The 21,932-nt window shown below is 39.6% G+C and overlaps 1 protein-coding gene across 1 annotated transcript in view; it reads right to left on the reverse strand.

Annotated features, from left to right (window-relative positions):
- The window catches only part of GALNT2 (polypeptide N-acetylgalactosaminyltransferase 2), a 172,826-nt gene that overhangs the window by 117,677 nt on the left and 33,217 nt on the right, over window positions 1–21,932 (reverse strand). The gene's annotated exons all lie outside the window — the stretch shown is intronic.

Genomic DNA, 21,932 nt, shown 5'->3' on the forward strand with positions numbered 1-21,932 from the left:
ATGCGTACTTCTACATTTCCTTGTGACTATGAGCACGTCCAGATAAGCGCACACATGCCTCTTGCAGCGTCCCAAACTATATAAGTGGCCTTTCATTTTTAATTGTGGAAGAGCATGGATTTAATTAGAGATTTTGCAGTTTTTAATAGGGAACACCTTTATTCCTGACAGTGAGGCAAGTGGCAGGAGCCAGGCAGATAGCCTGGTTAGGGCTGGCACCCAGAACCCAGATGAAGGTGGCTGGCCTCCTGGTCACTTTGGTTCAGAAGGACATGCTTTGACAGTTCAAAGTAGGCCACCACACTAAGAACATCTTCCAGGTGATAACTGCCCAGATGGCAGGGTGGTGGCATACATGGCAGTAGTGCCGCATGAAGACCAACTGTGCACCCACAGCCCGCTGGCAGCTGGCCCAGAGGTGCAGATGCCTCTGCTGCAGCCATGCAGTCCCCATCCGGGTCTGGCAGGCACACAGCCTTAGGGCCAAATGCTGTTGCAGGTGGCAGCAGGTCACAGCCAGGCACCAGCCCCACTGCTGGACTGCTGCAGTAGGTAAAGGCTGCAGGGAACTCTCAGTTAGGGCTGCATCAGAAGTCCAGCTGGCACAAGAGGTAGTGTCCCCAGGTACCAATTGGCTGGGCCTCAGAAGCTCCTGAGAGTGAGTAGCCCTGAGCTACCTGACAGGGCAGCTGTTTATACTGCTGGGGCAAGCAGAGGTGCTGGCCCTAGGCTCTAGCTCCCCCTGGCTGCAGATCTGGGAGGAGCCTGGTAGGGTTATTTTGCCCCATACCAAAGTGCATGTCCAGGCATGTGCGCCAAGGCAAAAAGCCCTGCCTCAAATTTGCGCCGCTCCTATTTAAGCTGCTGCAAGTGCACATGCCTGCATGTGTGGACACACCCTACCAGGCCAAAGATGAAGTGTTTTTTGTTTTTACTCAGTAATGTAATCCTTCCTTAAAGAATGGTTAAAAGGAGACAATAAGCAATTAAAATGTGCTGTCATAAAAACTGACCATGACCTCCTCTCTCTAAAGGCATATAGTGCCCCATCCCCAAACAGATTACATTCCTGACAACAACTCCTCAAAACTTCAATTTAAATAGCCAGAGAATGGGAAATTCAGATTGGAGAAGTCCCCTATCTCTTCACCCCTGCCCAAATCAAGGAAAGAACTGACATAGCACCAAAAAAGAGCAGGCCTGTTAAAAAACACCACCCCTCCCCCAAAATGGCCAGTGTCAAAGTGGATCCAGTATCAAAGGACTCCTCTCTCTGAACTAAAAGTTCAGAAAGAATACCTAGACAGCAGAATCACTGTGGAGATGCATGGAACTCTGCTAAGAGAAGCAGAATAATACTGCATTTCAAAGCACTTCTTGAAAGAAGAAAACCACCATCAAACATTCTAGGAAAAGGAGTCGGCTATCTGCATCAGAAGAATAATCTTTCAGGATCTTTGTGCCACAATTCTCATATTAAAAAAAGGCCATTTAGGAAGATAAAGGGAAAAAAATTAGAGGGTTCCTTTAATTACAACTCATCAGAAGCAGAATACTGAGATATATTCAAAAAGATAAAGAATGCTTTACACCAAGATGGCGTGAAAAGTGATCTGTCTTACAAAGACAGCCTTGTTAATACTTCGGCAGCAAACTTCCGGCAGCTGGCAAAGCCCATAAGAACTCAAAAGGGAAAGAAACCTAAGCCTCTGGTCCATCAGAGTCATAAAAACGAAAAAAGGAAAACTACTGAGGCCCCCCCAAAAAAACAACTAAAAACATCCATCTACCTAGGTGATAAGATATAGGTATAGGTATGAGCAGCCAAAAAACTCAGGCCAGCAAAGTGACCTGTTTGTACAGGCTCTCAGTGGAGTCAAAGATATGATGGCATAAATGATGCCGTGCTGATTCGAATCGATTTTCAGTTGCCAAAACATACGAAAGGAAGAGTGGGATCTGGTTTCTGGCAGGGAGAAAGACATTTAGAGAATCTTCTGTTAGATGGCCCCTACAGCTCCGGAACCTGCCCGCTAGAAACTCACATGTTATATAGCATGCAGTAGCAAAGACAGGCTACAGTGTGATAGAAAACTGAACTGGGGGGAGTCAGAAAAATATGTACAAAAATGGTGGACAGTGGCCAAGAAGAAAAAGAGTGGCACTAATTAATAAGCTGCCACTTTTCTTCTCCACTTCCAGTTCCCACAAAACAAAGGTATGAGTGTACCCAAATTAAAAAGAACCAGATCCCTCAATTCTTGAACTGAGGAACCAGATTCCTGAATCTTTGCATTAACACTAGCATAAACTGCACAAGAAAAGAAAGGAATGTTACCTTTGGAGAGCAAGCATTTAGTAGCAACTCAAATTTCATTGAAGAAAATCCTTTCAGCAGTTTCCAAAATCATCTACTTCATATTTTTGCCCCTAATACAAGGGGAAAATTGATGCTTTTATCAATTTCCAGACATAAAAATTTCATTTTTATTAAGATTGGGTCCAGGCTTTCAGCACTGGTCATCTTCACCGCCTTCTGTGTCATCACCAGAACATCAAGTCTTATCTAAAAAGGACAGATCACATCCAAATAATTTATTCTTCTAATGAAGAGCCAAGTTTGTTATTGTAAAAAGCTTCATCTGAATACCATCCCTTATGTGATGTTGTTGTTTAGGAGGGCAAGTATATATCAGTGTCCCTGGATTCAGAGTTACCTGACCAAGACCTAATTTGCAACCATTAGCAGGCCAAGCCTCACAAACTGTGCTTTAGATGAAAAACAAACAGCATGCATCTTCAGAAAACGTTTCCCCATCTAAAGTGGGAAGTCTGAAATGAACAGGATTCAACAGTGTTTTTTGGGAGACCAGACTCTGTGGCTGATTCCACAAGGGCCATGCCTCAATAAGTAAAATTAAATCAAATGCTCCAAAGTAACTTCACACCTTTTCTTTTTCCCAGGATCCTTAAATCACCCGCTCAACCAGCCATAAATCTGTCCCACTGGATCAATTACATGAGCTCTTTTCTACTGAGGCAAGGGTGACAAAAAAGTTCAGGAGTTTCAAGGTACTGAAACAGTTATTACAAAGTATGCCTCAAGTATATAATTTCTCTAAACACAAAATTACATTGGCTTATTGCTGTCATTTTTACTTTTACTCTAAATGGAAGGGGGCTGCAAAATATGTCTGCCTTTGAATAAGGGTTCACTAACAATAAAAGATTGCACTGGAGTACAGAATGCTGCAAAAAGGTTCACAAACAAGTGCAGTTTTTGGTCTGGAGTACTACACTTCCTGTTCAAGACAGTCTGAAAGAAAAAGGGGTAGATATTTCATACTTATTTGTTTTATCCAATAAATGTTTAGGCACTTCTTTATAGGTGGCAGCACTATTTAAAAATTAATGAATCCTTATAAACCTGAATAGAGATCCTGGCTTAAAACAGGCCAAACCAACTCAAACCCTGATATCATTCTTGACACATAGTGCACCGTAACTAGAGAAGTTTAAGGAATATGACTACTGTTAGCGTTAGAGGGTGGAAATAGATGTAATATGGGGGGGGAGAAAGTTATTTTGAAGAGCAGAGCATAATGCAGTATGCAAGTCAACTAACAGACCCAGCATTTTCTCTACAACCATCTTCATATTATCTTCTAAGATCTAAGAAGAGGAGTTTAGAATAGTCAAACTGACAAATTTTACTTTAAGACAAGGCACTTTGGATTGGCTCTCCCCCCCCAGTCTCTCTGCATGCACACCAGCCTCATCTTCCATTCCCCATATCTGTCGTTATAACTCTTGTATCAGGCCTCTGTCTAACATCTCAAGTTAATTTACTGTATAAAAAATGTAAACAAGTAAATACCAGTATAAATAAATAGCACTACCCAAAAGGAGATAAGGAAAAAACCTGAAAAGGTCTGCCAAATGTTTTTCAAATGCACTAGACCAAACAATAGGTCATTAAACATCTTCAGAAGTGAAATTAAATAAGAGCAAGTTTTGCCAATGTCTTTTACTGCTCCTGTATGGATACATAATATGCAGGTTGGAGTGTTTAAATTTACGTTGGGTATCTTTATTTGCTATTTGCCAAAATGCTTACCATTCTGGCACGTTAGAGCAACAATGTCTTCTACCCTATTTTTCTACAATACCTACGGTGTTATTTTTAAATATTCTCTTCTTCCCTTACACTCGTCCCACTGAAACAGGGTTGTTGTTGTGGACCCTGGCTCTCCACCGGCTTTAGTCATATGCATCTTCTTCCAACTCCTCTCTCACATCCCTCTCCATCTCATCTTCAGTCTTCCTCTTGCCCTTCTCCCTGGTAGTGCCATTCTGGTAACTTCTTGTCCCGCATATTCTTCTGGACTCATTTGAACATGCCCATATCATGCCAGTCTTCTCTTGTTCTTTCTTAGATGCCTCCACTACCTTCACCGATCCTCTGATATAAGTATTCCTCGCTTTACCCATCTCTGTCACTCCACACATCCATCATTCTTATCTCCGTCACACTCAGTCCCCTTTCTTGAGTTTTCTTCAGAGGCTGCGTCTCCACCCTGTACAATAGAGCTGGATGCACACGTCTTGTAGACCTTCTCCTTCAGCTTCACTGATACTCTCCTGTCATACAATACTCCTGTTGCCAATTTCCAGTTCATCCACCCTGCTGTTATTTGATGATTAAACTCTTCATCTAACTTGCATTCCAGTGAACAGCTATCCCAAATACTTGAACTTATCAACTTTTTTAACATGTTTCTCACATTTCCAACACTGGGTACCTCAGAGAGATCACAGTCCATGTATTCCATTTTGGATGGACTAATCTTTATTCCTCTTCCCTCTAGCACTTCTATTAGTCCAATCCAGCTTGCACTTCCTCTAAACTCTTAGCGCAAATGACCATGTCATCCATAAACATCATACTCCAGGGTAGTCTCCTTCTTATTTGTTCAGGAAACACAACCATCGTTACCACAGACAGAAACAGGATCAAAGCTTACCCTTGACATACGCCCACCTCAATCCTTAAATGATTCTCTACTTCCCCCTGTGGTCTCAAAGAGTGAGACATCAATTTGACTCCCTGATAGTTGCCACAAACCTGGACATCACCTTTCGGCTTGAATATTGGCACCAACACACTCCCTCTCCATTCATTTGGCATCTTCTCTGTTGCAAATATCGCTTTAAACAGCTTCCACAGTATATTGATCCCTTCTTCCCTCAAGACTTCCAAACTTCCGCTGGTATGTCACCAGCTCCTGTTGCTTTCCCATTCTTCATTTTATTCAATGCTTTTTTTGCCACCCTTCTACTGAGATTTTTTAATCTAAATAAAGTTTGTGACACTATTTAAGACTTAATGCAATTTAAACCAAGAAAAAATTCAAGTACTTTAAAAAAAAAAAAAAGATAATTTCCCCCTGATATTCAAAGAGCAAGGAATGCCTCAACTTTCTTTTAGCAAAGGGTTCTAAGATTTCAGAATCAAAGTGGGTCATCAACAGGATTCTGCAACTTTCCCAGACATTAGCTGAGCATATGATTGAGAAACATTTAGATTAGCTAACATGATTACCCAGCCCAAATGAGGGCTAGAAACACCTTCCTTCAAATGTATAAAAGAATATTATAAATTGAGAGGGCATTAACAATGACAAAGTCTTGTGGAGTGCTGACTGAATGTCCACTACAGATTAAAATGAAGGCCTAGCTACAATCAGCTGGATATATAGCTCAGACAGATGATGTCCAAGCAGCTCTTCTATAAAGAACTCCAGCACAGCTATCCAAAAAACTCTTCAGGGACATACGAAACAAATGAACTAAAACAACAACACCCAACTAGCTAATGAATTTGAACTCTTGCTGTAAGTAGGCAACAACAAAGCACCAAGGTGAGAGGGTACGAAACCTTTCTGAACAGTAACTGCATGCCCTTAGACAAAAAAAAAAAAAAGAAAAAAGAAAATGTATACAAGATGAAGGATACATCAGCAGCAGCTGCAGCAGCAACAGCTGCAGCGGACTAACTCATATACCAAGGGACTCTATAAAACAGGCAATAAAAAGCCTGAATAAATCACCATCTTGAAAAGTCATCTGATTGCTGAAAGCAAAATTAAGTACTCAGTATATTTGATCTACTTGATGCACATTAAAGCTCACACAAAAAAGTACTGATGAAGCCATTTTGTAGAGATTAGAGGTGCTCAACTTCTGACACATGAGCCAAACTGGACCCATGGAGTCATCACATCTGGCCCACAGGGCTCCCCACAGGTCAGGAAATTTGGCAGCAGGGGAGCGGTGGCCATTAATACAGCCACACTCCCCTGTGCCAAAACTCCCAAACTTCAAGTAGCGTGCACCAGGTTGGCCTGAGCCACAACTACTTCCTCCACAGGGCTGGCCCATTCCCCTCCTCTCACCTGGGGCTGGGTTGGTGCCTGGCCATGTCCCCCTCCCATCCCCTTACAGAGAGAGCCAGGTTGGGGCCTGGGCCATGCCCTTGCCCTCCTCCCCCCAGGCTGGGCTGCGCCACATCTGGAACACCAGCTGGATCCAGCCTACAGACAGACCAGGCACTAATCTGGACCACTGGGCCCAAAAGGTAGAGCACCACTGCTGTAGAACAGTTCTCACTACTGCTGGGAATGTACAAGGGAAAGCTAGAGAGAAAGCCTTGATTTCCTACCCCTCCAAGACATCTTGCATACCCCCAGGGCTACATATACCACATTTTAGGAACCCCTGAATTACGCTCTTTTGCTGACAAGTTCAAAAATTATCTGTAGGTGACTAGAATTTTACAAAAGTTATATCAAGCCACCAGGAGGTAGGATATCAAGTAAATCTAGAGTTCACTGGCTATAAAAGTCTAGACAAACCATAGAAACACAGAACTCCCAAATGTCTTTCAGTCTCCACATCAGTGCATACCTCCCTCAAGAATGACTGTCCTGCCCCAACACAGCAGAGCTTAGTTACCCTTAAAACATTACAACTCTCTTCACCATAGGTCTCAGTTGGGAAAAAGAATAAACCTCAGCTTGGATCTAACCTTTTACAACCCAGTAGGAGCAGTGCAGCGGGCAGAGCTCTGCTCTACATGAAGGAATATTTCTAGCAACTTCTCTCAGACATTTCCACCTGTATAGGACTAACAAGAAGCAACCTCTCCAGAAAGTATTGCTAACCACAACTCCCAGGCACATCCAATGCCAGCTAACTTCTCTGCTGTTTACAGTGAGCAATAATATTTTTTCCCTCCTGGAAGTAAACAGGGGAGCTTCAAATCATGATCTACTAGATGCTGAACTAATGCACTCAGGGAGCAAACAAGAATCTAGCACACAGCAGATTCCAAAGCAGCCCTTAATATGCTCTAATATATATTTTAAACAGCTCCAAAATTGGTCAAACAGGTGCCAAGACTTTTCTTCTTTCTGTATTTATCAGTGGGTGTGGGTGATGTGTTACTTATCATCCCTTAATACAAGGGGCAGATGCACCTAGAGACATCTTCTCTATGAGAGAGTTGGCAGCCAAGATATTTCAAATAGTTAAACTAATTATCTCTTCTGTGTCCACGCAGCTTTCTCTAACTTTGCATTTTCTTCTTATTAATTCTCTGATAATCTTAGTCTTCCAAATAATTTTGTCCATTTGCTCTCCTTGCCTCCATACCGCCCCAAACATATTTAGGGTCCTGTTTAACCTTGAAAGTTCTTTGATGATATCAGATTAATACTTTTTAATTGTCTCACACATTTACTGTTTAGGATAGATTTCCTAGTCAAAGGGGGAAAAGTTTTAACCTCTTCAGAGCTGTTTTGAAAGGCTCTGCCAATTGTCAAAAATTGCATCCTTCAGGATAGAACTAGCATAACTTTACTTGTAGTGTTGGATCAGTACAATACACTACACATTAGTTAATCGTACTGTTTTTAAAACATTTTTTTCCTAAAGCTGTCAGAGTTGTAAACTTTACTTTGATAAGATCATCATGGATTGGATACGATTCTTGCAATTTTGGAGACAAACATCTCATATTTCCACAAAAACATGATTTAAAAAAATCTGCATGTGTATGGGGAGAGGGAAATGTTAAAGAAGATAGTAAAGAAAGGAAGTAGCAATACTTATCAGAGGGAGTTTCAAGAATTACAGGCCCTTACTTACATATCAAATATCTTTCATGCTTTCTGATAGATGTGTGATTTCTACTCCAGGTTTCATATATTAGAAGAAGTAGAGGGTAGAAAGAGGAAGTAACAACTGAATTTAATTCAAAGCAAAAGCCAAGGATGAAAAAGATTTCATTGTGCTGGTTTAATTTAAAAAGTTGTTTCTACAGTTGGCCTGTTTCCTTCTCAGTCTGTCTTCTACGCATTTCTGAAAAATACTGCTTGGTCTATTTTCAATATACCTTGTCCATCAAAAAGAATGTATGAACCTTAAATCAAGACAAATAAAAAATTAAATGCCTCAAAGTGTCCATAAGAAAGTGCTCAATTTCCACTACCAGGACCACCAGAACAAAAAATAACTCTTATTTTCAAACCTATAAGGAAAATGTTGTTCCCTGCTTCTGTAGTACGGCGCTTCTATATAAGCACGTTCCAACATATATGTTAGTGCCTCACTTTTTCCAACTACAACAGTTGTACAAACCACACTACAGAGTTTTCTTTAGGCCTTCAAGACATGTTTATTTCTTCTCTTCTAGTAACAGCCACCTGCTGGACATAACGCTCATTCACTGGAGATATAAACAACCAAAAAGGCAGAGACACAAGACTTTTGTATGTGAGGACACATATAAAGTCTCACTATGTTTATCTCCATCTGCTTGTTACAGCCCTTCCAAGCCAAGAGAGAGGTTAATCTTCCAAAAGTAAACGGAGTGCAAACTGTCCAAGTAATGCTTTCCCATACAAGTCCACAATACTTCTACTTAAAACTTCTTCAAACTGGAAAGGATATGAAAAGGACTAATCTTTTCAAAAATGTTACTGGGACCTGCACAGGTATAGGCAAAGAGGAAGCTGACAAGAATTGGGGCACTTAGCTTAGAAGAGCCTTGAAAAGCTATGGGGAATGAAAGAGGAAAGGACAGGGAAGAAGAAAGGAAGAGTTTGGCAAACTGCTTCCCACCACCTGTACAGACACCAGTCCTCTCAGCCACCTCAACTCTGGGTGGGAGACATAAACTTTAATCAGAGCATTCACCACAACTCTGTAGACAAAATCACTGCACTCTTTTACAAGCAGAAAGGGAGTATGGAATTACAACTTTGTTTCCCCTTAGTGTTGCCACTGGATAACAGAGCCTCTCATCTTTAGATCCCTGGCTACTGCAGATCTCCAAAAGTTTCAAGCTGGGTGTATGAGACACCAGAGATAAAAAGTAAAGTAAGGGACTGTATTGTTAAGAGCAGCAAAGAGATTGTAAAATATATTAGAGATTTAGGATCTGTACATCTTTATATACACAGTGTGACAAAGGTAGAAGATTGAATGTAAATGATAAAAATACAAAAAGAACAAAAGAAGAAAGGGAGTTAAATCAGATTTAAAAAAAATAAAGCAGCATGAGGATATAAACTGCATTTTCCCTTAACAAATTAAAGAGAATGGTAACTTTATGAGTTAAAAAGCATCATATAGTTAAGAATACCCAATTATTTTATCACTTAAATTACAGATGTCTTAAAAGCCTGGTTGCTTTTTAATCTGCTTACAAAGCATAGCACTTGGTATAATAACGTTCAAATCTTACTGTTTAAGATAGGTTTATGGAGAGAGAAAAAGAACTAAAAGAGTTGCTGCTGCACTTGACTTTTTCAGAGGTAAAAATATGCAAATAAAAAAGCAATAACAAGTTCCGAGTAGAAAGGAAAAAGGGGGGGAAAAAGTGCCATACCAGGTTCTGCTGCCTACTACTTACAAAGAAAAGTTACCCAGCAGTTAAATTGCAGGCCCGAAGCTGCAGAAATAGGGCATAAATTATCGTGCAATAGTAATTAGCAGCTAGTGTATTATTAGACACACGGCTGAAGAAAAAAGTGTTACTGATATAATTATCCAAGCATATTATTAAGGAATATTACAGCCCTTGTGTTCACAGCAAGCTGCTTTCAAAAGAGCATAAAAAGCTTTCAAAATTACCATTTACGTTTCATTTTATGTCAAGACTTTGGACACCATGCCAGCACAGGCTATTCCTTAGCCACACAGAAACAAGCGTGCCGATAATGGCACAATGAAGAGTGTTTGTTATATGACCCTCACATCTCCAACCAAACAAACCCACAGACTTTAAGGAATAGCCACAGAACCAGAAGTCAGAAATTTCAAATAAATACCAAGTATAATCAATATAGCATCATAAATGTTCCGGACAGGGCCCAGAAGTAACTTTTTATTCCAAAGGTAGCGTTAGGAATGATGTGATGGTTCAGGAATCATGCAATAGAAGACGTTACACCCCAATAAGTCTTTGCATTGTATAACAATACAAAGTTTTATGGTATAACACAGAAAAAAGAAAAAAAAAGGCATCAAAACAAAAAGTCTCCTCCTTTGTGCAATTATAGTTAGGGCCCTACCGAATTCATGGCAGAAGTGGACTGCATGATAGCTCCTTTAAACTTCCAGGTCCCAAAACTGGTTGTGTGTCCTCGTTTACTTTGACTGCAATAAAGGTGATTTCACTGGACGTGGTTATCCAGCCAGGAAAAAAAGGTAGGCAGACTATATTTAGGGCACCTTTTCTAGCCCCCTCCCCATGTGGGGTGAGCAAAGTGGCTCCTGAAGAGGGCTGCTCAGTCACAGTTACCACTTCCAAGTTACACCTCTGCCTTGTCCAAGTGCTAGACAACCTTCTTGTAACTGCTGCCTTTGTGCCAGTTCATGACTAGAAGCTTCCAGAATATGACAATCCTCTTATTATCACTAGCTGGTCACCAAAGGGCTTCAAAATGAGCTGGAAAAGCTGTTTTCACAGAAGACGCCTATGTGCGATTTTTTTTTTTTTTTACCATGGAGAAGCTGCTTCCAATCAGCTTTCATGTGGTTCTTGACAGAAGGGGAACTTGATCCAATGACTGGGAGGCCAAGATCATTGGAGATCTCATTCTGCTGCAGTCTTTGTCCACCTTCACCGCCACTGAGGTACTAGCATCAGCTTCTGCCTACTCTGTCACTGAGGACTAGTAAACCCCGGGCTGGGGGTTGGACAGGCTTATCATAATGGCAACCTCTACTTGCCATGTCACAGCACCAAAGGACACGTGGCTTTTCAGGAGGAAAAGCATTGCCATCTGCTATCCCCACCATATCCTGGTGGGGCTGCTGCTGCTTGGTCCACACCTGCTAATTTGGAGTTACCCCTGGTTGTTTCACAGCTAACCTTCAACAAGGTGATTCCTCTATCTGCCACCTGTGCTGTGCTAGGTAGCAGTACATATCTCTCACCACTACACAGACAATTGCTTCACCAGGGATTCATACCATTCATCTTAAAGAAATTAAGAACCTAATTTATATTTGTCAGGGACTTAAACATGAACATATGCCAGTATACTGCATTAATAATAATTAAAAAACCCCACAAACACACAGATTTTAAAAGGCATTTGCCAAAACTAACATTAACTTCCATCCTGTCCTCTATTTCAAAAATGCCACTGTCCAACTTCTTGAAACCAGCTGTTACAAGCACACAAAATATAATCCCATTTCCCAATATGCTGTACAGCATCACAGGAAAAAAAAGCTTCATCCTACACCTACACTTTTGAAAGCTGCTGTCAAACCCAAACCAAGTTTAATGCAGTTTCTTCAGGTGGTTATTTTGCATAATAAAAAAGTTAAGTGTTAAATTCCTAGGACTTGCTAACTGAGCAACCATTTTTTTTCCGCTGCTGTATATCAGCTCTGTACAGACAATACCTACATAACTGTTCTGCTAAGTGTAACAGCTCTTCAGATCACTTTCACTTTACTTTGGCATTTACTTCAGGGTAAATAATGAATAATTGATTTACAGTGGTCCACCACACACAGGAAAAAAAACAACTATAAAAGCAGAACTGAGAGGAGCTGGAGAGAGGAAGAGAAAACACAATGTGTTCTGGCAGGAGATTCAGAGTTGAGTAATAGCTTGGTAATAAAATGTCACTAGCTTTATTTGGTAGGGAGCTGGGCAGACCAAGTTTTACGCCAACTTCCCCTTCATTCCATTTTTGGAAAAAAATAAAATATGAAAAGGTACCCTTACCAAAAGCCCTGGCTGTTTAACAGCTAAAGTTCTTGGCAGGGAAACCGTATTTGTGATAATGCCTTACTTGTTTAAGTAACACCAAAAGAGAACACTTAATCAGGAAAAGGAAAAGCAGGAGGGATGGGAGGGGAAAGGAAGAGAGAAAAAAATCTACTAGATATCACTCTGTAAAAGCTGGATAAACACTGTGCTGGAAATGTGCCACTGGAAATAACTCATACTAACAGAAGTTGCAATTTGTAATCAAAATAACAAATTTGAAAATAAAATTAAAATAGAAGCGATTGCAAATCTGGATTCTGTGTATTTTAAAAAAAGTCATAGGAATCATCTTACCTTGCCTCCTTAACTTAGGGATAGCTACATTCAGGAAAGAGACTTCAAAAACAACACTATTTATTCCGCGAAAGAATAAACTTGGAACTCCACAAACTTGGTATCTAAATTATTGAGTCTACAGATAATGTTCTAGCAGTAAGCAACTAACTCCACCAAGGGTTTTTTTTTTGGTTTGTTGTTTGTTTGTTTTTAAAAGGGGGAGAGAAGAAGGAGGGAGATTCTGCCAAGCCCACAAGCAGAAGGATTATTAAAGGGGGGGGGGAAATCAGACTAACAGGTGTTTTATTGATGGACTCAAATGGAAGGATCCTTCTTGCTCTTGTGCATGCAGCCCACAGTCCTAAGCGTTGCTTGGGTAAGCAAATATGACAGAATCAAGATAGAAACAGACCTGTCAGGTAAGGAAACTATTTTAATCTCTTCCCATTTCTAGCCTCTCTATGGATGTTTGGCCCTGGTTATAGGTTAGGTAAAAGGTAATGAACTTGAACCTTATATAATAGTAAAAGCAAAATTAAGTTTCTGAAACCACCCTTATACTGTCCTTGCTGAGAATGAACTTTAAGAGGACATAGCCTGGTTACATATATGAAGTTGGCCAGCATACAGCCTACCATATGGATTCATTACCCCCACCCCCCAGATTTTAGGACAGACCATTTTGGTAGTCACCTGCCCTCCTGCTCATTTGTGTGAAGCAAGCAGAAAGATAGATGTAACTACTACATCCAGGTGTTAACTACAGCAATAGGTTACAAGGCACATGATAATCATTCCAGAGGAGTATCTTAGGGGGTGGGAGGTAATCTTACAGAGCATCTGAAAACAAGAATTAGTGCATATTTAATCCCATCTAGTTCTGAGCTCAGGGGCCATGGTTAGAAAATTTGAGTCACACTGTAAAAAGTCCCATCTGTACCTCTGGCTCTTTCCGCCTATTAAATGCATCAGTGTCAAAAAAGGCTGATTGAACAAATCACAAACAATAATACAGGAAGGTGTGATCAGTTAGATTTTTTTGTTTCATAGTTATTGGTCCAAGCTACTCGATACTACCTGGATACAAACAGTCATAACAGATGCAGCTTTCCCTCGCTTTATGCAGGTTCTGTATCTGCAAATTTGCTCTTATGCAATGACACTTTTTATACTAAAAATTTGTTATGAAAGGTAAATTCATTCATATGCGATCAGTGTGGTGGAAGCCCAGTCAGATGCTTTGTGCAGTACGCTGCAGGAGTGACGACGCACACCAAAACAGTCACCTGTGTGGATCTGCGCTCCTCACTTGTTGTCTGCGACATGCATTTCTGTAGTTGCCATCCCCATTATGGTAACATTCATCACCACCTTGTGCTTGTGTGTACTGTCTGCTATTGGTGAGTATCAAAATTGTCTTGTAAAAGTGGTAGAAATGGGTCTGGGGGTCAGTACAGGCAAGGTCTTGGAACATATCCCTATTTGTTACATTGTAAAGTGGGTTCTCTTTATGCAAATTTGAGTTATGCGCCATTTTCTAGGAACACATGTACAGCATAAAACTAGGAAAGCCTGTACTAAGCAAACTTTCCTACTCTCACTCATACGTAGACCTGTCAGTTCATAAACAACACTTCACAAAATTGTTCTTGGGCTTTCTACTCCTTCCCATATGCTAGCATAGCAAGAGATGACACAACACTTTCCCCGAAACATGTCTGAGACAAAACTAAAAGTACTATAATCAGTTTGTTTAATTATTCCCGTCATGCAACAAATCTACAACATGTAATCAAAAATTTGGGGGGAGGGAAATTAAAAACCAGAGCTCTGCAACTTAATACATATAAAAATCACAGGTTCAAATTTCAAAAGACCTTCATTTCACTAGATTTAGCTAATTTGTTTTTAAGACTAAGATACACAAATACCCTCTTAGGAAAAAAAAAAGATGTTACTGTTTCCTCGGAAGACCCACAGGTTTGCACAGACAACTCACACAAATCTTCCTATTAACTGTCTGCAGGGAACAGTCAGAGCAAAGCACAAACAGAATGATGAAGGAATGCACTGGATATACATTTAAATTACCAACATATAAATCTGACCAAGCAATCTGGTTAGATTTTCAGATTATAAAACAACTTTGATTCGGTAATTAATGTACTCCAACTCACACTAGGTGTCAACTATTCAGCTTGAATCCTAACTATGGCTAGGAATAAGATAAGATAAGGGTATTTCCTGGAAAATGGACAAAACGAAAACATCAGTCTTTTCTCTCTCCCCTCAGCCTTTTTTGACACGGATATGCTTAATAGCCTTTTCTCCCTATTCATTTGGAATGGTTTAAAAAAAAAAATAAGGATTTAAGCAAGAGCTGAGTACTTCAAAACTGGAAGTTTCTGATAAAGTGGAAGGGGCAGGAGCTAAAAAGTTACCTTAAAAAAATTAACAAAGTGTCTTTAGACTTCAATATATGAAATATTCTTAGGGTGCATCTACATGTGCATTAAACATGCTTTAGTTAATCTGCATTAAATCTAATATCTCTGGGCATTTGTAGACATACTTGAGCCACAGCACTGGGTGCTTCCTAAAACACCCAGTGCTGTGTTTTTAGAAGCACCCAGTGCTGCAACACATCCAGTTGCATAAGCAGCAAAATGCACGTCAATGCTGAGAAAGTGGTGGATCGCCAGTGTGTTGCAAGACAAAAAGGTACATGTATAAATGCTCTCCATTGTGAGGTTCTAGGAAAATGTGTGTTAGCTTATCCTAATGTGCATTAACTAAAGAGCACAGGGCACTTTCACATGTGCTCCAGGGATGGCACTTTAAAGTTAGAGCAGCTCTGAGAGCCACTGTAATTAAAGTGCTGCCACGTCTCCTGTATCAGCATCTCCATGCTTAAAATGGGGGCGGGGTGCTTGAATTAAAGCTCATTCAATGAGCTTTAGTTCAAACTCCCCCACTGCTATTTTAAGCACAGGGACCCTGTTGCACAAGACGCAAGAGGCTTATGGAGCGTGGCAACTGCTACACCCGAGCAGACTCGATTAAATCGAGTTTGCTCTGACACTGGAATTCCAACGTGCTGGTGGGGGGAGTGCAGCCATTTTTTAGTTCTGTACACAGATGCAAATTACCAGGATCTAGAGCAGACAGATGGCCTTGAAACTGCTGTGAGCAGCTATTCTGAAATGACTACTCACAACAGATGCTACTGTAGAGGCAGAGTGGCAAAAGGCAGGTAATAGCCTGCTTGCATTAAGTAAATGCTTATCTCAGGACAGAAGCAGCTAGACAGCCGCTATGCCAGTGTAACCTACATGGTGTAGTCCTACCCATAACTTATTCCAAATCCAGTATAAAATCGTATTAGTGGAAGTATTTACACTACCTGCTTATTTATTGCCAGTATAAAGACTAGCTATACTGATGTAAAATGTGACAGCTGTCAGTCCTTAATGAGATTACTGCTGTGATCCCATTAAATTCGCACCACTGTTTTGTCAAGTATTAAAATCTTATCCTGTATTAACAACTGCTCTCCATAAGGATGTACAGCTGGCCAGAGGTCCAGAGCCCTACTGTTGAATCACTTTGTGTCTCTGAACATTTAGTTAGGTTATGGACAGATATTTATGTTAACTGTATGCTAGCCCCTGTTTTCTTGCTCTGCTACTCAAAAGTTTCTCCATTCTTTCACATGTCAAAATGATTTATGGTGCAAATTTAAGCTTTGGCAAAAAACAAAACAATTTTACAAGAAATTTAAAGTAATTCCACCCAACAACTCGCACATCAATTTGTCTGAAGATACTTTATTACGAGTTAGAAAACCATCAAAACAGAAATCTAACACGAAAGCAAAATAAGCACACACTTCCTTTAAGTTACTGAAAACAGTGTACAGTGTACTTTGTTTCATCTTATAACAGAATAGCACTTTTAGGCCCCACATTTCTCATCAGTTAATATTGATATAGGGCAAAGGCTTCTCTCTTTCACTACTGCTTAAAATTTAAGCAGCTATCCAACTTTTCAAACACTATAGCCACCCTTCCTAACAATACTCACTGGAACATTTGGGATTGAAAGAAAAGAGATTGTGACCTTTCTACTATGCTATAGTAGGTAAGTTGATTCTTAAGCAACTGTTGGAAAAAAAGAAAAATATGGAAACTTTTGGTAGTGATATGGCTAAGCCACTGAGGTTTTAATTATCTCTTTCCTAAAAATAAGAACTTGGTTTGCTCTCAATCTTTTGTTCTACCACTTGTATTTTAGTGTCACAAAGTAAAATAAAATAAATAAATAAATCCAAAAGTTTGTGAAACTATGGAATCAAAAAGAAAAATTCAAAGAAACCTACAAGAACACACAATAAAAAGTGGAAAACAAAAACAAACAAAGAAAAAAAAAGCAGATACATGTCTGGCTAAGGATGCCTTATACTTTGCCCCCTTACCAAAAAAAATTAGGCTTTCAGGAAGGAAGTAATTCTACTTTTAAAAGGTTCTGGAATGTATTTGGCACCAGAAGAGGAGAGATGTTGTACTGGGATTTGGACAGAAAACACAAATACTGTTCTGTTTTGTTGGAAAAAACATTTGCAAATTCTACCGCACAGGACTTCTTTTAACAACACTTCAGTTGCTTATAAAAGCATATTCCATGTACCCCAGAGTCCCTTGACACGATGATGCAAAGAATCTGCAGTGTCTATCACCAAAAATTCCCATAGAGTCCAATTTTTTCTTAATTCTCTCCACTTTCTCCTTCCTCCTCAGCAAAATTCCCTAAAGATTTATACCCAACGTCATCAGGTCAAGAAAACAATCAGTCAACCTGAAGGAAAAGGGAGGGCAGGGGGTTAGAGTCAACTAAGCTTCCTTCAGAGTATGCTATTCCCCTATTAAGAAAGTCATAAAGCAAGAATTTTATTTATTTTAAGAACACCATGGAGCAATACTTAAATACAAAGTTAAGATCTCCCACAATAATTAGGAAAGACTTGGGTTTTGAGGTCTTACCAGATCTAGATTATGACTGTAAATATGTCAGTTTAGAACAAAACAGAATCATGGGTTTAATATAAAAGTCTCATTTGCCCAATACATACAATTTAGTTTTTCCTGGAGAAAGAGAGGAGGGAGGGGAAATAGCTTTTTTTTCTTTCCCATACATTTCTGTATAAATTGTATTAAGTAAAGAACAGTTTCAGCTTTAGAAGCATTTGCTCAGGGTCACTTAGGACCCTGTGGCAACTTGACATTTAATACTGCACCACACAGCTTCTCAGACAAAAAGTCTTCTGCTGCACTAGTCTAAGGCTACCAAATGCACATTTAGGGAAAACAGTCAATTACTAAACTAGACAATCAGTAGTTAAATCAAATGTACTACCTTTAATTTTGGCATGATCAAAGATGCACAGAGGCAATAACTGAAACAACTTGGAATGTGGTTGCCATCCACTTAAATGGACAGTCATCTAGCAAATGTATTAACATAATTTATATATAAAATCTAAGGTTAGTTTTTAAAATTGTACACATACAATATTCAGTTTACAATGCACACCACATTTTGTATTCACTGCACATCCCATTTTGTGTATTCAGTCAGCTTCAGAGACTATATTAAGAAGACTCTATGGTCAAATGGGGAACAAAGAAAAGAGTTTTTTTAGATAATTGCCAGGACAAACCATCTGAGAAAGCTGTATCAGAAAGATAAAGAAAGCTATTAGCCTAATTTCACACACAGTATAACCAAAGGCTAATGTGGGGGTGGGCATTTGACCAATCAAAGAAACTTGCAACACTGATCAAGTATTGATTGGATATGATTAAAGCATTAATTTATGAAGTATAATACTACCCACCTGAAATTTTATAAATCTTCACCAAGTTAGATACTTACTGCACAAGTACAAAGTCACCTGAGTTATTTTTAAGTGAGTAAATTGTGAAACAACAAAAATCTAATATAATTAAGAGTAACATTTTTTCAGCAATGTTAATACTTATATTTGAACATTTATCGAAGATAAATGTATAGGATAACCAACAGAGGGCATCAAAACCAGTATCCCCAACTTTTGCTGGATCAAATGGGGCTAAGAGGCTGCAAGAACTCATGAGCATCTGTCCCTTTCTATATGCCCACCGGTATTAAGATGGGATAGTTTGACCCGAGAGAACATGGAATGAATCTATGCATTCATATCCTGGCTGCTGCACAGACGCCCTCACTAGCAGACAACATTATAATACAGTCAACAACGGTAGACCTCTGCCTACAACAAGGCATTCTTTGCTTCTTAGAATATGTGATTGTAATCAAGCAATAGGTGGTCAATTGACATCATTTTGCCAGCCAACTGTTCAGCCAGCACTAAACCATAAGCCAGAAAACAGTTAAGTTTTCAGAGAGGGATGGGGAAAACCAACACTTATCCAAGTCAATACTACAAGGAGTTTGTTTGATCCTCCTTCACCTCTAAGAGACCACAGGCAGTACAGCATCAGGCTTTTATATAAGAGGTATTCATTCTGAGTGTAGTAGCAGGTACTACTGCCAGCAGCAGTTTCATAGGACTAGCTCTTCAGTACTTCCCCACAAATTTACACTTCAAGTGAACATCAAACAACTGAAAGCAAATTTTTAGATTCAAAAAGTTCCGTCAATTAAAAGGCATAAAACAGGGGTGCTCAATCTCTGGCCTGCAGGTCAGATCCAGCCCCAGTACCATGTCATACCACCTGAAGATTCCCTACAGGTCTGTGGGGACCCCCAAGGGCTGGCCCCATGTCCTCAATCCAACAAGCAGGGCAGTATAGGGCCTAATCCTGGGGGCCCAATTCAGGTATGTGGGCCCAGTCCCGATACACAAGTTAAATCCAGGCCACAAACCAGCCCCAATACCACCCAGACAGCCCGTGGAGTTGAGCAAGAGGTTGAGCACTGCTGTGCTAGACCAGAAGTGCTTAACCACCTGCCCACAAGCCAAATCCAGCTCGTGGAACCATGGCACCTGGCCCAGAGGGATCCACATAAGCTAAGAAATTTGGCAGTGGGGAAGCAGTGGCAATTAACACTGCCACTCCTCCCCTGGTGCCAAATTCTTAAGCCCCATGCCAGTAACCTCAGGGCCGAGGCCCAGCTACTACCATGCAGCCAGATCTGGCAGTCTCCATGTGGCTGGATCAGGCAGGCCATTTTCAAGGATGACCTTAATGTGGGTAATTACTACAAGTATTTATATTGACTTAATCAGACAATATAAATCAATACTTATTTGCCACACAATAAAAAATAATAATTAAAAAAAAGATCAAATCACTGACTTACTTGAAGTTAATACTTAAGCACTTGGAACCAGAATGTGAAGAACTACCAAAACCAGGTTATGATCACCACAGCCTCTCTCTCAGATATAGGGGAGATGTCCATCCCCGTTTCAGTTTTTTAAATCATTTCAATTCAACCACTAGTGCAAAACTGAGAAAGATCAGAAAGGCTTGTTTTCCTTTTTCATTGTATAAATAAAAATTAGGTGAGGCAGAGATCTACAGGTTCTAAAACCTCAAAACCGATAACAAATGTTGTTGTTTCTGACCATCAACTGTAAAAGACATTTTTTGTTCATGTATGTAACAAACTACATTTTACATTATACTCCAGTTACATGCCCAAATTCAGGACAGAAAAAAAGGTGTGTTCAGAAAAGTGAATGTAAGTAATGCTCACCATGTACACAGAACTGCAAGTGCTGTAATACTGACACCCTTGAAACACATGGGCTCCCATCATTTTCAGGGTTCCAAAAGTAGCCCTTTACTTCCTCATCACCATTCCTATGCTAATCAGAATACAATTATATTTCAAAAGTAGGAAACAGAGCAAGAATTATGCTATATGCTTCCAAGATTTGTGAACTTAACTCAATATAAATATACTTATATTATTACAAGAAACATTAATTAATCAATTAGCAATTGGGACTAGCACTAAGTTGTGCAATTAGCCATATTATATGCATTTCTCCTGTGGAGGCATAGAAGACGACCATACATGCAAAACATGTTTTGAAAAACATAGTTATTTTCTTTATGCATGTAGCACATTTATAGTATTTAACCAAACAAGACTTAAGATGCTGCTTATGCTTTTTAATTTCATTCCAATTTCCATCAAAATAGAGCTTAATAAGTTTCAAGTAAAAAGTTAATGACTAAAAGAACTACATCAATTGACTATTTTCTAAATTACCAAATCTAAAGTTCACAAATTGGACAGAATTTCTAAGTGGATTTAGACAGCATAGCTTCTAGTTGCGGTTGGGAATAAGTGACAAAATTTAGTGCACTGGCTACATTTTTGTGCAAATAAACATTTCTTATGTTGCCATAAACATTGCCAAACAATGAGAATCTCTTTAGAAAATGAACTAAAAGTAAAAATGCAAAGGAAGATTAAGATTTAAGATGAAAGTTGTCCTGAATTTAAATCATGATTAAAACTCAGTTATTTAAAATCATATGATAAAGCGCCAGGGAAATAAAAATCAATACAGCAGTGAACTCACACAAGCCTTAGGCCTCTGAAGAGTAATTAGAGTCTTAGAAAGTGTCAGTTCTTTCAGGTTTTTTGAAAAATAACTGACCAATTCTTCTCCTGGAAAGATTTTAGAAGGACCACAACAGGTCAGAATGTTTTTGAGGTTCTTATTTGAAATATCTGAGTCTATCTTGTGAATATCTGCACACTAAACTGTGCTAGCATCGTATGGCACTCCATAGCACTCTTAAAAGGATCTCAATTCACCCCAAGATGCCATAACACCCTAGCCAAGAATCACTTAGCTAGAAGCAAGTCTGGAAAGCTCAGTCTCTCCATAGAATCAACAGCTGGATCTATAGCTTGTTGCTGCAAAGAGTACCTTTCTTGTTTATTTTATACGATGTGCACAACGTGTCATGCCACACTTGATACTATATTGAAAGATGAAGGAGATATTTTGGTAGTGTTGGGGTGATGCTGCAGTTACGATAATCTAGGAAAAACGTGAGGCAAGGATTTCTGCAAGCCTATCTTTTATTAGACCCTTCTTCAGGGTACAGTGGTACCAAAAAAGCTTCTAAGTCCATCCCAGCTATACAGCTGGTCCAATAAAAAGATACCACTCAAAAAAGCCTTGCTTAAAATTATTTTACCATTTCACAATAATTTTATTAATATTTGCCTGTAAATAGCAAGCAAAGCCTCATCTGTAAATAAAATGGATTGT

The sequence above is a fragment of the Crocodylus siamensis genome, chromosome 1 (genome assembly GCF_052110815.1).
Source record: "Crocodylus siamensis isolate JL-2025a chromosome 1, ASM5211081v1, whole genome shotgun sequence".
Classification (NCBI taxonomy): Eukaryota; Metazoa; Chordata; order Crocodylia; family Crocodylidae; genus Crocodylus; species Crocodylus siamensis.